Genomic DNA, 13,572 nt, shown 5'->3' with positions numbered 1-13,572 from the left:
TCAATTACAAAAGTAAAATTATTAAAATTTCTATAAAATGGGGTATAGATGAAAACTAAAACGAACAACGCAACTTCTCCGAATCAAAAGTTTAGTAATTAGTATTAATTGTAAATCTCGATACGCAGCAAAATAACCTCAAAATGGCGGCGCTTCCCCCTCCACGCGATGCGTCACTGTTCGCGTAATTAATTCTTTGATCTTTAGCTTTAAGTCCAGTGTTATAATTTAATTTTGGATGTTGACGATAGATTCGAAATTAGAACGAAATTTCTTATCATTGGGTACTTGGATTGCCCTCTAATGGCAGCAAATTTATTCACATCAAAACCTATATAATAGTCCTAAAAATGACTTTTCTACTGTTTCTTTGGGATGTTTCTGTTTAAGGAACAAGCTAAGTCTTCTCAAATTTATAAAAAACTTTATTGCATTCTTCTTCACTTCTTTTCCAACCAATATCGCCGGAGCAAAGTAATTCTTCAACAGGATCTTCTCTAGTTTGCCTAATGTCTTTTCTTTTATTGGATAAATAAAAAGCCTCTTACATACCACTCCATAATATTGATTAATGTGGAAATCGAATTCAGAAGTACCCGCCACCCACACAGCAAATAAAATTCTAGTACATTTAAGATTGATTTACGCCCTTTACGAACTAGGTATTCATTTTTCTCGCTTCTTTAGACTATTTATGTATAAAAGCCAGTATATTTTCGATCGCTTTTTCCTAATCCCTTAAACCATTCAACCAAAACGTCCCACGCATAACCGAACTTACAAGGAATTAAATGCAAAATGTCTTCTTTGAATGCCATATCAATGCGAGTTTATTGCTGAAACACGATCTTATTTTATCAGATAAGCTCAATACGATTCGAAGTAATGCAAAGTAGCTCTCACCGTTGGAGAAATTGTTTTTTGGGATGTCGTATCGTTCTTAGAAACAGAAAACAGTAGATATAAAAGTTAAAAAATTTTTTTTTAAATATTGCCTAATTCATGATTTTCGCCTTGGGATTTTAATTATGAAATTTTAGGGCGAAAACTTATAATTCCCACTTTTCACTTCGGAGGTAATAAAGTGATGTCATAAGGTCATGGTCAATTATAATATTTGAAATGGTCAAATACGTTTCTTTAGGTATATTTTACACACCGCTAAATCAAAAATTTTGGGTCATTAATCTGAGGTAAAAATATATTCACCTGACTGAATCAATAAGTTAAGTTAGAAGATTATTTATACGAAATGATAAATTCACGTATTCAATATACTTCAAATTCAATATACTAAATAAAATCATCTTGCCACGCATTAATTCAAAATACAAGATTTATTAATTTCTATAAAACACAGAACTTTGACTGCAGCTATTAAGTGCGTTATAAACATGACGTACACTGCGCTAATGAAGCTTATAAATCCTTTATAAGTATATAATAAACGACAATGTATACCGCTATATAAAGGGTATTAGCACAATATCCGGCACCCAGCGTCGATCATAAAATAAAGTTTACACTGTTATATAAAGTTACGATAAAACGACAATGCGGACAAATTCTCGATAATAAATAAATTGCAGCCGATAAGATATACGTCTTGTTTAGGTTTAGGGACTTGGAAATTTCATAATATTAAATTATTACTGTAAGAGAGTTATTTTACTTACAAATTTATTTTATTAATACACGCATAATAACACAATACAATTAAAAACAAAATTACGTTTCACGTGCGGATATATCGCCAGTTACTAAAATATATCAGTTTAGCACCGCACCACAGATTTTTTTTATATTACTCGTAACACGGGATAAACGGGCACTTGGCCCACCTGATGTTAAGTGATACCGCAGACCAAAGACACTCACATTGACAGAGGGTCCGCAATCGCTGCCAACCTTTTAAGAATTGGCACGCTCTTTTCTTATAGGACCCAAAGTCGAATTGCTTCCGAAAACTTCAGTGGACAGCCGGCTCCACATAGTGCGATAGAAACTGCATTAAAAACTTTCAGACGTCGGAGTGACACGGGTGGAATTTTACGCTTAATAACACAGCACAGATTTTTTTATATTACTCGTAACACGGGATAAACGGGCACTTGGCCCACCTGATGTTAAGTGATACCGCAGACCAAAGACACTCACATTGACAGAGGGTCCGCAATCGCTGCAAACCTTTTAAGAATTGGCACGCTCTTTTCTTATAGGACCCAAAGTCGAATTGCTTCCGAAAACTTCAGTGGACAGCCGGCTCCACATAGTGCGATAGAAACTGCATTAAAAACTTTCAGACGTCGGAGTGACACGGGTGGAATTTTGTATTCTGCCATAACGTCCGATGATAAAACTCAGCTGCAGGTATAAATCTGGTAGAAGATGAAGAAACCCACATCTATACACAACGTTAACGGATCAAGCCGCTCATAAACTGGTCGTTTCGCTCGCTCTTCGTTCGTTCTCATTTCATGATAGCATAAATACAATTTTATAGAAAGAGACGTAAGAGTACTTTATTTAAAAGTGTACGATTAGATAGTTTTATGAATCATATTATATCTTCATATACTCCCTATACCACAGAATGTTATAACTATAATACATCAAAAATTAACTAACTGACTGTGGCATATAAACGAACGAGCTTATCAATCATCAACAGTTGTTGTATCCCCTTCGGATGAAGTATGCGCCATCAAAGATACACAAAAAAATATCTTCTTTCGATTCTTTCATAATCAAGCCAACAACCTTATTGTTGTATTACTATTTACATGACAAATACATAAAGCACACTAAAACAACAAAATCAACATAAAATACAAAGCAACCGCATTCCTGCTACCGAAAGGCGATAAACGCTTAATCAATTTGCAAATAACACTACTGCATTACTACTCGTTGGTGACTTAGATTATGCTAAATTGACTGGTATAAGACATAAGCGAAAGTAACATAGAGTACGATTTTATTTTATTATTGCTCCCAAACATCACACATGTTACAGTAAGGACAATCATATACTTATAAATAATGTTATAGAAAGGATATAGATGTGTGAAAATGACATGAGAACTTAAGAAGGAGCAGCGCAAAACAGATCCATGCAACTTCCTCACAATCCAGTAACCCGCAATATCGCAGCACACTCACGAGGGGACTGTGTGTTAAAGTCACTTGAGTTCGCCAATCATCCGCAAATATACATTGTAAATACATTACTATGTAGGAATAAAGAATATAATCAATACAGCCAGGTTTCTTTAACGGCTCAGCGAAAGGTGTCCATGGAGTTGCTGAACATATTTTATTGTAAATAGACACCATAACCACAGATTATACCTATGTTATTTTCTACAAAAAAATACACTTCCATTTTCAAATACCTTAAGAACTATTTAAGTATTTTTATTATTAGTTGAAAATATTTAATAAATTAGATTTTTTAATGTCAAGTTTAACAGATTACATAGACAGCTAGTAACCATAAACACATGACCATAGATTATCGAAAAAACTGCTTTTATTTGAAAATATTTATTACTTTTTGGGTGGTCACTAACAACTTTCTTTAATAAAATGCTAAATAACTTACAGACTAGTGTCCATTTAAGGTTTAAAGTGTATTTTCACTTTTATTTCATCTGATTTGTTTAGTTACCGGGCTCTGTTTGAGTAAAGTTTATTTTGTTTATTTATATTCTAGTTTTATCCCTCTGTGACTTGTACCATTGGATTGGCAATTGTTAGGTGATAATAATGAGTTATGGCTTCGTCTGTTGATTGTACGTACTGCAATGCTTCCTAAGTGGCGCTCGCTACATTGTTGATTTAACTGCGGAATTTCGCTCATTGATAGCGTTATTCCAACGTAATTAATGACTAATCTTAATAGTGTGCATTAAGCTGTATTACATCTTAACCGACGAGACAATGGAATAAATATGAAAACAAAACGTCTCTCGTAATTGTGATTGGTCCAATCACAGACAACCGATACCATACATTGTGTTTGACCAATGTTAACAAAGCGAAACATTAAATTAATACTTAACAGCCAAGTTTAATATCTAAACTAAAACAAAGGTGTTACATATCCAGTACACACCCTTTGCCCCGCATAAGCTATACCAGTACGTCTCTGACGCAACACCGTTATAAAAGGAAACGGACAACAGACATCGGAAGCACGCTCGATAGCGGCATGTCTTTCCGAAAGCACATAGCCGCCGTTCGCAAGAAGGCCCATTTTGTCCTCTCTCGCCTTCATTTCCTCCTAAATAAAAGGAGTCAAATGTCTCTCAGACACAAGGTCACCCTGTACAAGGCCTGCATCCGACCGTGCATGACATACGCTAGCGTAGTCTTTGCGCATTGTGCCCCCTCCTATATACACCGGCTACAGGTGCTTCAGTCGCGATTCATGAGAATCGCGACCGGTGCGCCCTTCTATGTGAGAAACGTCGATCTCCACCACGACCTGGAGCTCCCTACCATAGCCCAATGGATGAAGTTGGCGTCCACACGCCACTTTGACAAGGCTAAACACCATCCCAATCCGCTGGTGCGTAATAGCATCAACTATTACCCCTTCCCGACAAAAAAGGCTCGTAGGAGGCCCCGACACATACTAACGGATCCGGACGATCCAATTACTGTAGCAAACAATAAATTAAATGCCGCCCGCGCGGCCAATAATAAAAATAGCCAATCAAAGATTAGGGTAAAAAACCGCCTTCACCGGGGAAGGCGAGGACCTTTACTTCGCACTTCGCTCACTACAGTGAGCTTCCGTCCTGCCCTTCAGGCGATTGACCGCCCCGCGACGGCCCAAGCCGAGGTTCGAGTCTCACAGGAGACGCCCTTGCGCTAGCCGCGGGATAAAACGCCATTCTGGCCGAGCTACGCTCGCCAAAACAGCCCGAGCTGAGCTGTAAAGGCCCTTAAGGCCAACAGCGAGATTCCATTAAAAAAAAAAAAAAAAAAACATCGGAAGGTTTTTCCGGATACCTCACATCGGACCGGTCATTAGGAATAAGTCTATAATATAGATCATTGATCGTGCATCTCATATGGGGCCGATTCAATTTTCTTATTTAGTTAAGTCTTAATTATTGTAGTAATTTAATCAACGTTATTTATATACATTTTGATTTTTTTGGGATTCACCGCTGGCCCTCAATTAACGACAACAGGATATTTATGAAAACAAAACAACAAGGAGACTACAATAATACAATGGCTGAAATCTGAACTAAATATTATCATTAAATTAAATAAGGAGAATACGGACTAGCCTACCTTTTTAGTGGTAATTTTTATCACATAAATAAATTATCTTTCCATAACCACATAATTGAACGTAAAACGTCCTCACCAGAAGATTTAAATTAAACCTTCAAAAATCCAAAATGTGATTAAAACAAAAACAAAAAGAACGTCCAATACACGGCAATTATCGTTCGTGACAATATTTTGCCACAAAACTCAACCTATTTTACGATAAACGCATAATCTAAAGTCATTTTGATGTCGGCATTTATACATAGATTATTAAGCATACATGTTATATATACACAACACCCTGAGGAGCCTAACAATCAGCACAAACGTGGCCCAACACAATATATTAGTAGTCTATAATATATTAACAGATGTTTGTAAAACTGTGTGCTAGTAAATGCCATGTTTCGCCATCGCAATCTATTCACTGCTTTTTGAGTCCAACTACGAATACCTATTATTTCGAGGCCCTTGACAACTTCATCCCACCAACGCAGCCTCGGTCCGGATTTCCGGCCCAGGTTTCAGAACCATAAGCGAGTACTGGTCGCAGCAGTTTTGTACAGATTGTTTTCATATATCGCACGATAATCAAAAGATATTTCACATATATCATTCCTTTGAAAAGCCGCCCCTAACCACAGCTTATGTTAAATACCGCGCCCCAGCTAAATTGTACAGTCATAAAACAAATTGCTACTAATAATAGATAGACTAAACGATTCGTTTTAATTGCAATGATTGTCTTTATATGGATGCTATTCACGCTAGGTAATAGTTGCTGTAATTGAATAATTTGTTTGTACTGAGTGTAGCAAACTTTTAAAAAATATAGACAATATTTAAAAAAAACATTTCTTAATAACATTAGAAATTCTACGTTTAACAATACAATGTTATAAGGCCTAATAAATAATGGACAACTCAGTTAAGGCTGGCATATATATCTGTATACGTCTGATATGTACTATACAAATAATATGACTTATAATGTAAAACATTAAACTCCTTTAAAGACAAATTTGCACGTCATTGTGTGTGGCATATGCGAACTTTATATTGTACCACGATACACATTTTTGTACCATATTTTTGCAATAAATTATTATTATTAAATAATAGACCTAAAGGATGATTATGAGACTGCGTTTGCGTTTTCTTATACTCATATTTCACCGTGCCTTGCTGATAGAGGTACTCTCTCTTTAATTAATTATTAAATTACAATAATTAACTGTTTTCACGCGTGATGAGGACCATGTTACGTCCACTGCGCCATTTTTCATCACAGTTCTATTGTAAATAGACACCATAATCACAGATTATACCGCTGTTAGGTCACCTACCTCTACACACACTTCTATTTTGATATACCTTTAGAATTATTTGAGTATTTTTATTATCCGAAACCTTTGGAAGTGCAAATCCTCGTCTGTACCTTAATTTGAAAACTGGCATTAAATTAAAATTTAGAAATATTTTTCACTGACTTTCGTAAGTGTACAATAAGTTAACTACATGAATATTGATAAATGACACTTTACAAGTTTTATAATTGATGGTGGAACACAAAACCAGAGGTAACAACAAGTACTTTTAAAATCAGGAACACTAAACAAGTCATAGATAGCGTCCTGTTTTATAGCATGTCGGATTAAACTGATCCACGCATAATCTCGTTGTAAGTAGTTTCGTTACACGTCTAATGCGTGATTATTTATGGGAATGTTGTAATTGGTACTATATAAATACTTTTTTGTATTATCCTCTTTGTATTGAGTTTATAATATAACATGCTTGGGGCTTCAGCTTGCGACTTTCATCCGATGCGGTCAGAACGATGATGAAAAGATCGTGAGGAAACCGGCTTGCCTTACACCCAAAAAATCGATGGCGTGTGTCAGGCACAGGAGGCTGATCGCATACTTATCTATTAAGAAAAGCTGAAGCTGAATTTTGATTGAAAATATTTACGATATTTTACTATATTTACATAACTCGACGTTTGGATGGCTTTTCAATACCTAATTATGAACAGAGACACATGAAGTGTTGGCCGTTCATGTGTCTTACTCATGTACTATGTACGCTGTTGGGTACATAAATAAAACAACCACACCTCGTGTTACGTTTGAAAAATTTCTTACCGATAAAATCGTAACATTTTACGTTCCCGCACATAAATATAATTATTATCTCGACATACAATACAGATATTTAACGTCCATTTAATAATGTACATTTAAACAAAGCACAGTTGACATTTGATAAGAATCCGCCATCTTGTCTGTCAAATGTTTTGTTTTTCAATTTTGACATATGAAATTCAGCATTGAAAGGTTTATTATACTATGAATTCTAAATATTTAATATCTTTAAGCCCTATATGAACTCCACATAGGTGTTTTTGAGTACCGTTTGTCTATCCTAAACGATCCCAATATCGAGAGAACCATTCAATATTCAGATACACATAACGAGGTACAGGTAAGAGGCGGGACGTATATTCAATTCAGTCTCGTGATATGGTTCGTTCCCCTTGTATTTGTCTAGGTATATATCTTTATAATATGTCTAAAACTAAAACTAATTTAGTAGAAGGCCTTTTTACAGAGCTTGCGATAATATGCCTATGTTTTCAAGCAATATAAAATTTCAAAAAAATATCTTGTAAACTATCTTTTTCGGCTAAGATGAAGACGTTTTTATTTATTTATTTATAAAAACTTTACAGCTAATACAAAAAGTATATCGGAGAGAAGGTGTGTAGAGTGTGGGTGTGTATTTGTATGTAAAAATCGGCTTGATTTGGTGACATTAAATGTCTGATAGCATTCTATATATTTGGAAAAGGTAGTATAATTTTAAAGACATATAAAAACTCATAATGGGCAAAATAGATGTAGACAAACATTCTCCATTTAACAATCGTCGGTCACATAACTAAACTGTATGTACTATGTAGGTTATTAACTTACGAGTGAGGATACTAGATACAGAAAGAAAATCTAATTTAAAAAAAAAAATTTTGTATTAGATTCTGTCTCTGCCAAGTTTGGACAAATTAAACGAAAACAATTAAGTTTAAATAAATAAGTTATTCTATAAAATTTTAATGGATACATTTATAAAAGACAGGTGTCAAGTGGCCTGAACCACAGAGCTATTTCGTGTAGACGCCGAAACAAAGACAATGCATGTATTTGTCCGATATTAATGATGTGCCTGCGCTCTGACAAGCTATTTATCTATTTGCTCGGTGGCTTCTTGTTTAACGGCTATAGCTGCAGTAAATAAATATAATTAGCGTCAATATATAAATTAGTGTGACATTTCTATATACGCATCATTTTTCCCTTATGTATTATAATTTTATTTTGAATTATTAAAGACCTGTTTATTGTCAGCAGTGTTGGACTAGTGGGTTTAGCGTGTGATTCTCATCCTTGGGGTCGTAGGTTTGATCCCGACTGTGCACCGATGGACTTACTTTCCATGACCTCGAAATTGAACGTCATTCGATATGTCAAAGTCCAGTATTCCGATGCTAGCTGAGGCTTTAAGGAGAGTGTCATCAAAGAGGGGAGTAGCGGCAACAGCTTGTTCCAGTGCTTACCAACAACAGCTCGTGAACCTGCCCGGCCAGTGTAAAAAGTATTCACAGTGCTTTCGTCCGCATTGAAATGAATGTTGCTAAGTTGGAACATATCATTGATATGCAAAAGAAACAGGGTCGGAGTTAGGATACAGCCTTGTGGGACACCAGAATTCACGGGTTTAACCTGAATAAAAAAGAACTGTTTGACAGCTCCTGAAACTGATTTAAGTTTGATTGACGCTCTGGAACACGGGTCTAAGTCTTATTAGTGCGAATGAAAACTGTCTTTTTTGGCTGAGATTCAGAGAAGATTTTTTTTCAAAGAATCAATGAATAATCCATTAACCATTGAGTCAGAGATAGACAAATAAGTTCTATAAGTCTACGTACGTCTCAGTCTAGACCAAACTCAAAAAGCTTTGTTTTTGAAATATTGGCACACTGCCTAACAAACCTTTTTGGCACTTGACACCTCGATTTGCGGCTAACACGCCTGTTCCAATATTTTACTTACGTATGCATTTCGTGTATTTGTTACAGATACAACAGATTATTTTGGTAAACACTTATATTCTACTGTAATTCTGTATTCTATAATCCAAGGACAAGGAAAAAGGAGAAAAGGGCGCCCTAAAAAGTTGTATTGATGATATAGAAGCATTAGCAGAAAGCGAATGGAGAAAGAAAGATGTATTTGGAAAGAGCTGGGGGCTTTTAACAGTAAATACAGAAGGAAGTAAGGATATCTAGCAACAAGAAAAAAAGTATATAAAAAATCTAAACTGTATAAATAACATTTGTAAAAATTTGAAATAAACGGGCTTTATTATTATTGACTCTTAATATGAAACAATGATGTGGAATAAATAAAAAAAATCTTATGACAACCATTGCGTCATACACCTAGTCCAGCCATATGTTTAAATGAAAATGCAACGCAAATTTATACCTACTTAATGTTTATTAAAGCATAAAATTAAAATAAATTCTATTCGAAAAGGCCACCTTTGGCTTTTTAACAGCTCTTAATTCTAAAGCCTCGAATATATGGATATACGCACTGTTTCCAAGGGAAATTAGTTTTCTTGATAAGACACGCTCCACCAAACCATCACTGACGCAAGATGTTTGACCACGTTGTATCTTTCCGATCACTTGAGCAGCTTCTTTAGAACTGTGAGCATACACTTTAACATTCTGATTATTGTAGTGTTAGATAAGATATCTGTGTGCTTTTCTTTTATAATACACGACAGAGTCCTAGCGGGAATGTTTCCTAATGGTGTTTCGACGAATTCTAGCTTTAGTAGCCTTTCTACTCACACACAGCACGCAGCCGTCCCGATATTATCTGGTCTTCGGTGTTGTTACATCTGTTGATAGTACGATATACGAACATACGGCTGATACCAAGCTTTTGAAGTGTCTAAATCTATTTGTCCAATTTTGGGGGATGAACGATAGATGAAACGCATTTCATTTGTTTGTTGCATCAGCTCAGTATAGCAGAACAACATTTCTATTTCCAAAGTCTTATCTGATTTTATGTATCCATGGACACGGCTAGACTTGCAAATGTGTTGTCTGTATTTTTTGAATGACATTAATAATTTAGAGGATTCAGTAAAGTTAATTAGGAAAAAACATAGTCGACTTAAACGCGACACAACTTAATAATTTATAGTAAGGAAAACCGATGCAGGCTACTTCGGTGGATGTGAATTTTTTATGTGATAGGGGGAAGGCCCTTGAAAAAACACCACACTCTAGGGAACTGGCTAATAAAGGCTTGGTGTTGACGAAGCTTCTTGAGGGTTTAAATTGGATGTGGTAGTGAAATCTCTTGCGGTAAAATATTTATTTAGATAGCTACCCAACAGCTTATATAAAATAATATTTGTACTTATAATCAGAATGCCCAAGTAAAAACCTACCCTACCTAATAAAATATATTATAAATAATGGTAGGTTTTTGCGTATGTGGGTGTGTAAATGTATAAAAATAATAATGTTTTTGAGGCACAGAAAGCTGCCCACCAAGTATATACATAAAACTGGGAACAGATCTTACGAACAATCTGAGCCTTACCAGCCTAACCAGCGATACTTTGAGTCTAAAGTCTGTTTTGAGACTTAAAAATTAATTAAATTCGTTTATTTATTAGCAAAAGGTCTGCCCGTAATAGTGAGAAATGTTAGCACCCAGTTTTTGCAGCATAATTTTGACTTCTTGGACTATATACTGGTTAATTTAAAATAATGCCAAGTCCATATTTCGTACGTCATGAGCCCACAAGCATCTGCTTGTTCTCAGGGGCAGACGTGTAGACCCGCCGATACGACGTCAAGACATAGCACATATAACTATCAGTGATTCCTATGACTTTTGACCATGTCCATAGTATTTTGTTTATTTATGGTCCTTCGTTACAATTTTCCTTCGCATATAATGTCTAAATATAATGATTTTCAAATAGTCATATTAAACATAAATTATTTGAAGTCAAAACTACATAACAGTCATGTAACACATGTGTTGCCAGTGACGCTACCATCTTTTAGTCGGGGACTTGGATTTCTGTATCAGTTCCGTGATCATATCTAATTAGCAAGTCAGTGATCAGCATTCGGTGCATAATGTTTTATGCCTAAGGCATGGTTTACTCGACTAATAATCAGAAACTCAACTCAGAAAGTACCACACTGGAGTAGCAATCAAACGATTATATAACATTATAAAAAAGGGAGCAAACGGGCAGGAAGCTCACCTGATAATAAGTGATATTGCCACCCATATACACATTACCACAGGGCTCGCCAGTGCGTCGCCGGCCTTTAAATGTCATCTGTGAGTTGCTGTAAATGTCACTATCAATTTTGTTTTGTTTTTCGTTTAGTTTAGTTGAGTTAATTACTTAAGATGTCATGTGAAACATGGTGTAATATTTGCAGCTCCTTACAAATATTTTGTAAAACAAAAAACTTAGCGATTAAAAAGACTGACTGAGTTTATTGCCAGTTCTTCTTTTCCGTCCACCCTTGATTTTAGAAATAGCAGTAAATGTAAAATTACAAGTATTTTATTTGTATTTCTTTATTGACGTTCATAGATTAATATTGTGTCACCTATATGAATAAATGATTTTGATTATGAATTTGTCTGATTTTAGTCACTGCAATTCACTAAACTGTGTAGAACCCTGAGGCGTTTAATTTACGTGCAATATTATAGTTGAAAATTTTATGACTATTTGATTAGAGACTTTGCTTGTATAATTTCTATTTGGACTTAGAAAGACCTGTAATTTGTTAAGTGTCTGCTGTCTACGGGCTGACATACAGCCATCATATGCTACTAATAAATTCGTTTTTAAATATATAAATACGAAATTACACTCGGCTTAGATTATATAGATCTTTTTTATTTAATTATGATCAATTTTTTATATTGTAATACAACGGTATGTTCATAAGATCGGGGCAGTGATGGAGTAGTGGCTCCAGCGTGTGACTCTTATCCCTGAGGTCGTAGGTTCTATCCCCGACTGTGCACTAATTGACTTTCTTATTATGTGCGCATTTAACACTCGCTCGTACTGTGAATGAAAACAACCTGAGTAAACCAATTTGCCCAAGGGCAATTTTTAGGCCCAAAAAGTCGACGATGTAGCAGGCACAGGAGGCAGATTTGGATTGAAAAAAAATCATGAAACAGATACATCTGAGGCCCAGACCTTAAAAGTTGTAGTACCGCAGAATATCTTATTTCTTTGTTGAAAAGGTCTAGCGCCTGTATGTCCTAATAGCAATTGCTATTTCGACTTCAATATTGAGTTTCCACCCCAAGGCTATGCGTTACATACATTAGCGACACGGTTATTGAAATAACTATATCAAATGGTATTCAAGAATTGCAGAGTAACGATGCAGAATGAAAATATCGGCAAATATTATATAAATATGCAAAGTTATATTATCAATTATAAGTCAAATGAGATTTCTTATTATGTTCTTACAACACACTCAGTGACATTTTCCTTTGAGCAAAATACTAAATAAATGCAACTACTAGATGGCGCTAGTTACACCATAAATCGCGCTTACGAAGTGTTTCTTTATTCGGACTAGCCAATAGCGTGCAAATCGCTCTTCGTGCCTCAATCTATTGAGTAAGGAAATTATTGGGCCTTGGTGACTCTCGGCTATGTCCAAAGGGCGAAACTATTTTTGAAGGGTACAGGTCGTCCTCTTGAGCAGTGCGCCTACTTTGCGCACAGTTCGGGTGAAGCGATCTGCCTTAAATTTGAATCAATAAGCTAGAAAACGAAACCAGACTGGACTCTGGTTTTACTTTTTGCGTGACCAACAGCGTTTAGGGTTGCCTGGAAGAAATTGCTTACTATCTAGGTAACACTGAAAATATTTAGAAAATGAAAAACGGCTTAATGTAGAAAGTTGCCAATACTTTTCGAAGTAATCTCCATTCCTCTGTACACATCGTCGCATTCGATGGTACCACGGAGAAAAGCAGTGGGCCTATTATTCCTTATGGGTCTCTTTTAATGCATATTCGTACGCTTTCACCGGATCTTCAGGGCTCGTAAAGCGAATACTTCGAATTGTATCTTTAGTTCTTGGGTATTAATGGAAGTCACAGGGCGACAGGTCAAGACTGTATGACG

The 13,572-nt window shown here is 35.6% G+C and overlaps 1 non-coding gene across 1 annotated transcript; it reads left to right on the top strand.

The window, feature by feature from the left end:
* The first annotated feature begins 13,042 nt into the window (after positions 1-13,042).
* On the top strand, positions 13,043-13,189 carry LOC123714756. The gene has a single exon (XR_006754359.1). It is a non-coding gene; the product is annotated as a U12 minor spliceosomal RNA (small nuclear RNA).
* Positions 13,190-13,572: the final 383 nt, after the last annotated feature.

Source organism: Pieris brassicae, chromosome 9 (assembly GCF_905147105.1).
Source record: "Pieris brassicae chromosome 9, ilPieBrab1.1, whole genome shotgun sequence".
In the NCBI taxonomy this organism is placed as follows: Eukaryota; Metazoa; Arthropoda; class Insecta; order Lepidoptera; family Pieridae; genus Pieris; species Pieris brassicae.
The sequence above is the reverse complement of the archived record's forward strand: the minus strand, read 5'-3'. Positions and strand labels throughout refer to the sequence as shown.